The following is a 10,122-nucleotide window of genomic DNA, read 5'->3' on the forward strand; positions in this document are numbered from 1 at the left end:
TGTTGATTTTGTAGTGACGTGATTCAATTTCTTTCTCATTTGCTTTTGTATACATTCTACAGGTTTTTTTGGTAATCATCTTGAGAAATAAAGACTATATAAATCATCTTAAAGTTATGACAATATATAACAACTATATCTCAACTGAATGCAAAGTTGTACCTTTTCATACCCCCCTGTGTTATTAATATCACATATTATCTTTTCTTATTATCTATGAACACACATTTATGCAGATTTGTGCTGCATTTTTTAAACTCCATGGCAATATTTTGAAAGTTTTGTGCCCCATCGTTATGATAGTAGAGATTTCTATACCTGTTTATATATTTATCTTTAATAGAGAGTTTTCTATTTTCGTGTGCTTTTATGATGCTGGGCAGCATCATTTCATTTTTGGATGTGATAGACTTTCTTTAACATTTCCTTTAGGAGTGTTCTAGTGGTTAGTAACACACTCAGCTTTTATTTATTTTGGAAAGGCTTTTTTTTTTTTATTCCTGAAGTGAAATTATTCCACTTGAAGGATTTTGTTTGGCAGTATTTCTTCTTGTTTAATTATCTTGTCATCTGGGGATTTCTCAGCTACTTTTTAAAAATAACCTCTTTATTACTTTTCTCCTATATTGTTTTTCTTAGACTCCTTTTATAAATACAATGGTCCACTTGATGGTGAGCAGTACATCCCATATTTTTTCTCTATTCTGTTTAAAATATTTGTTTTCATGGCTCAATATTTACAACTACAATGTCATCAATTGTGTGATTTTTTCTTCTTTATTAGTCTGCTTTTGTGACTGTTGATTGAAATTTTAATATAGTTATTGTGTTCCTCAGATTCACAGTTTTTGTTGGTTTCTAAAAATATTTTTATTGATATCTCATTTTCTTTATGTATCACTTCTAATATTATTTTGTTGTCTATGTTCTGTTTGTGTTCATTAAGCAGTTTTTTTCTAATTACATTTTATTGAAAACTGCACTGAATGCTAAATGTCCATATTTACAATAAACATCTACAGTAACGGTAACTCGCACTAAAACAAAGCATACTTCTGATAGGCATTATTTTTCTGTTTGGGACAATTTTAAAATTTGTCTTTTGTCACAAAAACAGGAATGTACCTAATGAAAGGCTCAAAGCAGGCCATCTTTTTAAACAAAAAGGCAATGATCCACAAAAGACTATGAATAGAACATGTAACTAATTGACGTAAATCTAATAGGATTTTTCAAAATCAGTCACATCCATTACATCTGAAGTGTTCTTGTATAAAATACGTGAAGAAAGGAAGATTTTATCAGTGTCTTAAAAAGTGGGTTTTTTCATAGACAATCTGACAAGTTACCATTAAAAGTGTTTCCTGTGACATAAGGAAATGCAATATTATTTTTCTTGAACACTTTTAGTGCAAGACTTCCCACTCAATAAAATAGCAGAGCATCTGAAACTGAGAAAATATATTTGATTACAAACAGCTTGTGAAATTTGATACTGCTTTATTTTTTATTTTTTGCATTATCGGAGGCTTTTACTGAACTTACAACCAACTTGCCCGCTCAGTATGCAGTTCAGATGTGAGAGACGTTTCTCTGTACAGGAGCCGGTACTGTCTTCTATCCTATGCGTGCAGATGTCTAACACAGGCAAACAGTTTGCTCCACATTTTCTAGTAATGTGATCTTCCTATTAGCAAAAAGCGGTAACCAGTCCCTGTAGACTGAAGGGACTCAAGTCACAAGATGTGGATTTCCTCCTCATGGTTTTTATTTTGATGTTTGAAGTCTTGATGCAACATTCTGAGCAGGGTGTTCCGGTCCTGCTCTGCCCAAGGGACTGATAAAGGAAAAAGTTCTATTTATTCTTTGTGATTTGACTCACAGATGAAAAACTTAACACACAATAACGGAAGTTGATGGTTAATAAATCACACCCTATTCTTTCAGAGCATCCGTAAGCAGACGACATCTTCAGTTTTCTAACTCTTGTAGTTTTAACACTGCAACATCAATGATGTATATGTCCAGAATCAGCTAAAAAGAGCATCAGATTCTTTTTCTGTTAGTTCATCTATTTTTCACTGTCCTTGTTCCCAAGTGTATCAGAATGATTACCCTCCGGCATTCTCTACTATTTCTCGTTGGGGTGCTCTCGATTGTCCCCGTGATTGTGGGCTGGTTGGGAGGGGGCCCTTGGGAAGTATGTGCCACTGTCGGGAGGTTGTGAGTCACCGGGATGCATCCAGGGATGATCCCTTCATTGGATGCAGGAAGTCCTCCTGGAGCCACGCCCACGATGACTGGATGAATTGCTTGCTGGTCTATTACTGAGCAAAGCACAGATGTGACAAAGAATTCCTTGTTCACATTTTCTTAAGCTTCGTGGGATGGGACCTGTGATGGCTCAGCGGATCTCGGTGGCAGCTGCCTCCTTCATCTCCAGTGACGCCTGCTCGCGGTAGCAGACAGTGTGAGGAGTGCAGATGATATTCGGGACATCTTCAATGGACCCTGAGCCAAGCTAAAGGGCTACGACTCATTCACGTCGAGGGCTGCCTCTCGTATCTTGCCCTCCTTGAGGGTCTGTGCTGAGGCTTTCTCATCCACCAGGCCACCACAGGCTGTGTTCACAAGGAATGCTCCCTGCCTCATCTGCTTTATGGTAAAGTCATTGATGAGGTGGTGGTTATGTTCGCTGAGACTGCTGTGCAAGGAGACGCAGTCTCTCTGATACAGCAATTCCTGCTGTGTGTAGACCCTCTGCATGCCCAGGAACAGCTCGATTCCATCCTGCAAGTAGGGGTAATAAAATATGACGCTGAATCCAAAGGCAGTGGCTGGAACTGCAAAAGCCTGCTGCGTGCGACCGTAGCCGATGAGGCCCAGCGTCTCCCCACGAATGCGGGCCACTCCCGAGGCCGCCTCGCAGGTCTGCTCCACGCTCTGAACCCGCTTGCCTTCCCACAGTGCCTGTTACAGCCATGTGTTCCTCCGGTACATGTTGAGGATGTGGCAGACGGTGGAGTCGGCTGTCTCTTCCACGGCTGCGGGCGGGATGTTGCACACAGAAATTCCGAGCTCGCCAGCAGCCTTGATGTTCACGTTGTCGTAGCCACTGCAAACCCGCACGATCACTCTCAGGGCCTTGAAATTTGCCAGGTCCTCCCTGGTGGGGGTTATGGTGTGGTACATCATGGCGCCCACGACTCTGTTTAGAACCTTCTCGTGGATCTCCTGCGTGGACTGTATGTCACAGAAGGCCACGGTGGCCAGGTCCTTCAGGATGGGCATGTCCACAATGCAGTCGCGGCCGTCCAGCAGCGCCACCACAGGGCAGGGGTGCAGGGGGCCTTTCATGATCTGGAGGCGAATTAATACGCAAATTCTGTCCAATCGCTGTCTCTTAAGTTTGCACTTATCCACAAATGTCATTCTTTAGGGAACTTTGCAATTCTCAGATCAAAAGGCAAAGCAGTCCTCTAAGAACTTAGGGGAACTCGGAGGCGTCTGTGGGCATGACACCACTATGAATCCAATATAAATTTGTTCAGAAAATCTGTAGTTCACACGATGGGCTGTCCTTCTTTGTAAGGGAATACAGGTTCATTGGTTCAAAGCAATTTAAGTGATGAAACCTGTTTGCTTGCAACTCAGCCACCATCACACAATCAATCAAAGAATCTCACCACGACCCCAGGTCTGGAGCTCCTGGAGTCCGCGAAAGCTGGAAGTGGAGGCGGTTTTGGCCCGGTGCAGCCTGGTCCTTGCTCCTGCTCTGAGCCTGGGGCCACCAATGTGTCCGGCATGGTCTCCAGGCTTCTCCTTTCCCGGTGCCCCGCGTACCGGAGGAGTGCCGGTCTCATTAAACGGCTTTGATAATTATTTTGATTTTTTAAACTATACAATGCAAAAACAAAAACAACAACAACAAAAGAATAAACCTACATATTTTGACCTTTCAAGATCAACAAAGATTTTTAAAGGTCAATATTTGTAGGTTTATTTTATTTCTTTAATTGGGACATGTTTTCTCTGTTTTCTGCCTTCTCTGTATGCCCTGCAATCTTTTGATGAGATTCAGAAATTTATAAAACAACTGTGTAACGTAGTATGTAAGAAGTTTCTTACTACAAGATAATACAGCAGTCAGTGAGGCTGAATATTCTGGTGCTTCATTAACAGGGTCTTCGATGTGTCTTCTCTGGCCTTGTGTGTGTATTTTTAAGGTAAAGATATTTTTCCCCTTATTTTCCAGACACGGTAGTCCTTTGCTTCCGCAGTTGATTGCAGTGTTTGTTTCTCTGAGGCTGTGATAAGCATTTAGCTTCTTTTCTCAGCAGTCATAAGTTGTCATTCTTATTACTCTGCCATTTCCTTTAGCACTCCCTGTTGGGGGAGACAGAATCTAGTCACCAGCGGTAGCCCAAAAAGCCAAACCTTTGAAGATATGTTCCACTATTCTCATTGTATACTGAGGGAGATACTAAAAGTTGGACGTTTTCTCTTGAGCCCAATTGCTGGGAAAGAAGAAAGGATGTGGTGAATGTAAGCCAGATCTGGTTACCTTGTACAGCAAGCTTTTCCAACCCGACTTGTTCTGTTATTTTTATGGCTGTGTTTTATTTTAGGCTTTTAGCAGCCTGCAACCATAGTTTTCAGGTTCTGTCTCTAGTGATAAGCAGAAAAGGGGGATGAGGAAAGGGCCTTGCTGGCTCAACCAGAAACAGAAACTAAGAACTCATGGCTGTGGTCTCCCTTAGACACCCCTGTTCCACAGTAAAGGAAATATCTTTGGAATGTAAAAAGAGAGAGAATAATAGGCATCACCCCAATAGGAAAGAATGAACAAATAACAAAGATGAGAGGTGCAAAGGCCAAGGAGAAAACCTTAAAAATGTGGTGTTGGAAGTTCTGCTTCAAAGAAATTTGTTCTCGAAAATCCTAGATTTACTTCTTTTGCTGCCACAGATGGAAATTTCCTACCCTATGCTGATTATGCTCCTAAATCTTCTAAGGCTTCTCCTGTTCCTCCACTAACATTCCAGGGCGTTCACAGTGAGAGCCAAAGTTCTCCTCTTCTTTCTGTTATTCCCGTGAAGGCCTTGTGGTCTGAGTGCTTTTCCATTGTTTTTTGGGATCTGAGGAAATCTGCACATTTTGGGAGACTTTTATTTTAAGCTGTTTTGTAAAATCTGTGCCTCACGTCAGAAGTTTGTGAGAGTAAAAGTGCAGACATTGGGTTTTGGTTCACATATTTCAGAAACACCAAGGACAAATGCTTCTGCTTCATAATTTCCAGTCCTGTGATTTCAAATGTGATCGTGTAGAAATATTGGAAAAAAAATTTATCAGAGCCCAAAGCACCTCAGCATATATGATAAAGTTGAATCTTCTATTTCACTTTATTCTTTTTTCATCTCTGGTAATGTAGGTCAAAAACTTTTCTTTTCCTTAGGAGAAACTAACTTAGAAATGTGAACTCTCTATGCTGAGGGCCTCACCTGTGGAATAGTTTATTGTAACCACTCATTTCAAAGAATTTTTAAAGACCTTAATGCCATAAAAAAAACTTAGAAACTTGCCAAGAATAGAATAAATTCTTAATTGTTACATTATTTCTTAATGAGTTATTTTATTAATTAATCTTATATAAAGCTTAGTGGGACTGTGATCTGTTCGTTTTCCCTGTATTTTTTTTATGTATGCCAAATTAGCTTATAATTTTAGTTTCAGGGTTTTCAGAATAGCACACTTGAATTTATGTGTTACATAGAAAGTGAATTAGATAGTATGCACATCACATTAAGAAAAGTTTTAGTTTGTGTCTAAATTCACTGCATAGAAAAACTTATCATTAGTGTTTCCATTTACTTTCCTCAACATTTATCTGAATGATAGTATAATTTATTTCTATTTGCTTAGTATATTGTGGTGTTCCACAGCACATTTTACAATATTCATGTTGTTCCTATATTTAAAAATGTAAGTCTTTTCTTTGTTTTTAAAAAAATAAATTATAAGCCAGTGCAGTGGCTCACACCTGTAATCCCAGCACTTTAAGAGGCTGAGGTGGGTGGATCACGAGGTCAGGTGTTCAAGACCAGCCTGGCCAACATGGTGAAATCCCTTCTCTACTAAAAATACAAAAAATGTAGCCTGCCGGGCGCGGTGGCTCACACCTGTAATCCCAGCACGTTTGGAGGCCGAGAAGGGCGGATCACAAAGTCAGGAGATCAAGACCATCCTGGCCAACATGGTGAAACCCCTTCTCTTCTAAAAATACAAAAATATTAGCTGGGCGTGGTGGTGGGTGCCTGTAGTCCCAGCTACTCGGGAGGCTGAGGCAGGAGAATGGCGTGAACCCGGGAAGTGGAGGTTGTAGTGAGCCAAGAGCTCGCCACTACACTCCAGCCTGGGTGACAGAGAGAGACTATGTCTCAAAAAATTAAATAAAAAAATAAATTATAGCCTTTCCATTTGTATAAAATGATGAGTAATATATAAAGAACATAATAAAAAATGTTTCTAATATCATTAAAATCTTTATTAAAACTTTCTTCTAAATGCTCTTTATGGGAGATTATAATGCATTTTTTGTGCAATTTTGTTACTCTAACCACATGCTAATAATTCAAAATCTGCTCTTTATAGGTGCCCAGTTTTGGTTGAACATTGTAGCTATCTACAAAGAGTCTTCTTCAGTTGTGTGCTTTGTTATTCAGTATTTCACAGGTTAATGTTTATTTAATTTTGTTTTCTAATATTTTATGTTCCTGTATTTCCTTGTTAACATAGGCTGCCTTACATCATTTAATTGTGTTTTTAGATTCTGCCTATATATTATAATTCTGTATGACTATATTCAACTGTATACACTTTCAAGGAATGTAGAAAATAAGTCAAATATTGATTAACCATATGCCTATTGCCAAGATAATTCTCTGTTCATTTGTCTGTATAAACATTACTCATACTTTATTTATGATTTGTGTATTTGTTTTATGAGTTGGTGGTCAACTAATTTTTTAATCGTCTCTGGGTGAGTAGTTGTGGAAATTGTCCTAATTTCCACTTCTATGAATTAATGAATCTATATTACTTTTGTGTGAAGGAAACACTTCTGTGATTTGCAGGTAATTTTTTTTTTTGACCTCTGAACTTTTTATTGGCCTCCTTCTCCCCAAAGGACCTTGCTTCTGCTGGCTCACCATCTCAAAACGTCAGCGTTGTTGGTCTCAGACAACACTTTGCCGTCCACTATCCTGCGGGGGCATTCTTTTGGATGGTTTTCAGGTATTCGTTGCTGTCCAGAGCATCACCAAGGATGAAGTCCTCCCCGTCTTATAGCAGGCGGCAGTAGGTGGCAATCTCAGTCTCCAGTTTGACCTTGATGTTCCACAGGGCTTCGTGCTCCTGGGACTGGTTCCTCTCTCCCCGGGTTTGTGCCAGCTCTGACTCCAGGTGCAGCAGGATCCTGTTGAGCTGCTCCATTTGCATCTATCTCCCTCAGGCTGCTCTCCAAGCTGGCCTTCAGATTTCTCATCGAGTCCAGGTCAATATCCAAGGACTCGACTGTACCTCTCAGCTCCCTGAACATGCTCTCAGCAGCTCCGATCTCAGCGGACTGCATGGTGACTACTGTGGTGCTCTCTTCAGTCTGCTGGCACCAGTACTTGTCCAGCTCCTCTCAGTTTCTCTCAGCCATCTCCTCATATTGGGCCTGGATGCCTGCCATGATCTTGCTAAGGTCCTGAGACTTGGGGACATCTACCTCCATGGTCAAGCAAGAGCTGGAAATCAGGTCTTGTAGATCTTTAATTTCCTCCTCACGGTTCTTCATGAAGAGCAGCTCTTCCTTGAGGGCCTCAATCTCTGATTCCAGCAGAGACTGAGTGACACTGGTGTTATCAGTGATGTTGCTCTCCACAGACTGGCACATGGCCAGCTCTGCCTCACAGTTTAAGCTTATCAGCAGCAAAATGATCATTGTCAGTCTGCAGGACGATGCAGGCACTGTCCGCAGAATTGGCAAAGATCTTTTTATTAGCCTAGTTCTCTGACTTTCTGACAGTAACAAACGATTTTGATTACTGTAGATTTTTAACATGTTTTGAAATCAGTAATTGTAATGCTTCCAAAAATTTTTATGTGGTCCCCTGAAATTCCGTATACTTTGGGGAGTCACATTCTCTGTTTCTGTCAAAAATAATATTAAGAATTTCATAGGGATTGTATTAAATCTGGAGGTCACTTTGTGGATAATAGACAAGTTCAAAATATTAAGTTTTCTAACTCTTGAACAAAAGCATGTTGAAGAGTAAATTGTTTAATTTTCATGTATTTGTGAATTTTATGAATTTTCTTCTGTTATTGATTTTTAGCTTTAATCCATTTTGGTCAGAAATTATAGTCTGTAACCTTCAATTTTTTATTATACTTTAAGTGCTAGGGTACATGTACAGAAAGTACAGGTTTGTTACATAGGTATACATGTGCCATGTTGGTTTGCTGCACCCATCAATTCATCATTTACATTAAGTGTTTCTCCTAATGCTATCCCTTCCATAGCCCCCAACCAACAAACAGGCAATAGTGTTTGATGTTCCCTGCCCTGTGTCCATCTGTTCTCAATGTTCAACTCCTACCTATGAGTGAGAACATGTAGTGTTTGGTTTTCTATCTTTCTGACAATTTGCTAAGAATGATGGTTTCCAGCTTCATCCATGTCCCTGTAAAAACGTGAACTCATCCTTTTTTAAAGGCTGCCTAGTATTCCATGGTGTATATACTCCACAAATTCTTAATACAGTCTATCGTTGATGGATATTTGGGTTGGTTCCAAGACTTTGCCATTGTGAACAGTGCCACAATAAACATACGTGTGCATGTGTCTTTATAGTAGCATGATTTATAATCCTTTGAATATATACCCAGTAATGAGATTGCTGGGTCAAATGGTATTTCTTGTTGTAGATACTTGAGGAATTGCCACAATGTCTTCCACAGTGGTTGAACTAATTTTCACCCCCACCCACAGTGTAAAAGCGTTTCTATTTTTCCACATCCTCTCCAGCATCTGTTCTTTCCTGACATTTTAATGATTCCCATTCTAACTGACGTAAGATAGTATCTCATTGTGGTTTTCATTTGCATTTCTCTGATGACCAGTGATGATGAGCAATTTTTCATATGTCTGTTGGTTACATAAATGTCTTCTTTTGAGAAGTGTCTGTTCATATCCTTTGCCCACTTTTTGATGGGATTGCTCTTTTTTTTTCTTGTAAATTTGTTTAAGTTCTTTGTAGATTCCAGATATGAGTTCTTTGTCAGATGGGTAGATTGCAAACATTTTCTCCCATTCTGTAGGTTGCCTGTTCACTCTGACGATAGTTTCGCTGCTGTGCAGAAATTCTGGAGTTTAATTAAGTTTCATTTGTCAATTTTGGCTTTTGTTGCCATTGTTTTTGATGTTTTAGTCATGAAGTCTTTGCCCATGCCTATGTCCTGAATGGTATTGCCTAGGTTTTCTTTTAGGCTTTTCATGGTTTTAGGTCTTACATTTAAGTCTTTAATCAATCTTGAGTCAATTTTTGTATATGGTGTAAGGAATTAATCCAGTTTCAGTTTTCTGCACATGGCTAGCCATTTTTTCCAGCAACATTTATTAAATAAGGAATCCTTTCCCCATTGCCTGTTTTTGTCATGTTTGTCAAAGATAAGATGGATGTAGATGTGTGGTGTTAGTTCTGAGGCCTCTGTCCTGTTCCTTTGGTCTATATATCTGTTTTGATACCAGTACCATGTTGTTTTTGTTACTGTAGCCTTGTAGTATAGATTGAAATCAGGTAGTGTGATGCGTCCAGCTTTTCTCTTTTTGCTTAGGATTTTCTGGCCTATGCAGGCTGTTTTTTGGTTCCATATGAACTTCAAAGTAGTTTTTTCCAATTCTGTGAAGAAAGTCAGTGGTGGCTTGATGGGGATAGCATTGAATCTGTAAGTTTTCTTGGGCTGTATGGCCATTTTCACGATATTGATTCTTCTTTTCCATGAGCATAGAATATTCTTCCATTTGTTTGTGTCTGCTTTTATTTCATTGAGCAGTGGTTTGTAGTTCTCCTTGAA

The 10,122-nt window shown here is 39.6% G+C and overlaps 1 pseudogene; it reads right to left on the reverse strand.

The window, feature by feature from the left end:
• Window positions 1-1,486: 1,486 nt before the first annotated feature.
• On the reverse strand, window positions 1,487-3,432 carry LOC129054823 (C-terminal-binding protein 2-like; annotated as a pseudogene).
• Between the last annotated feature and the right edge of the window lie 6,690 nt (window positions 3,433-10,122).

This window comes from Pongo abelii, chromosome 12 (assembly GCF_028885655.2).
Source record: "Pongo abelii isolate AG06213 chromosome 12, NHGRI_mPonAbe1-v2.0_pri, whole genome shotgun sequence".
Lineage (NCBI taxonomy): Eukaryota > Metazoa > Chordata > Mammalia > Primates > Hominidae > Pongo > Pongo abelii.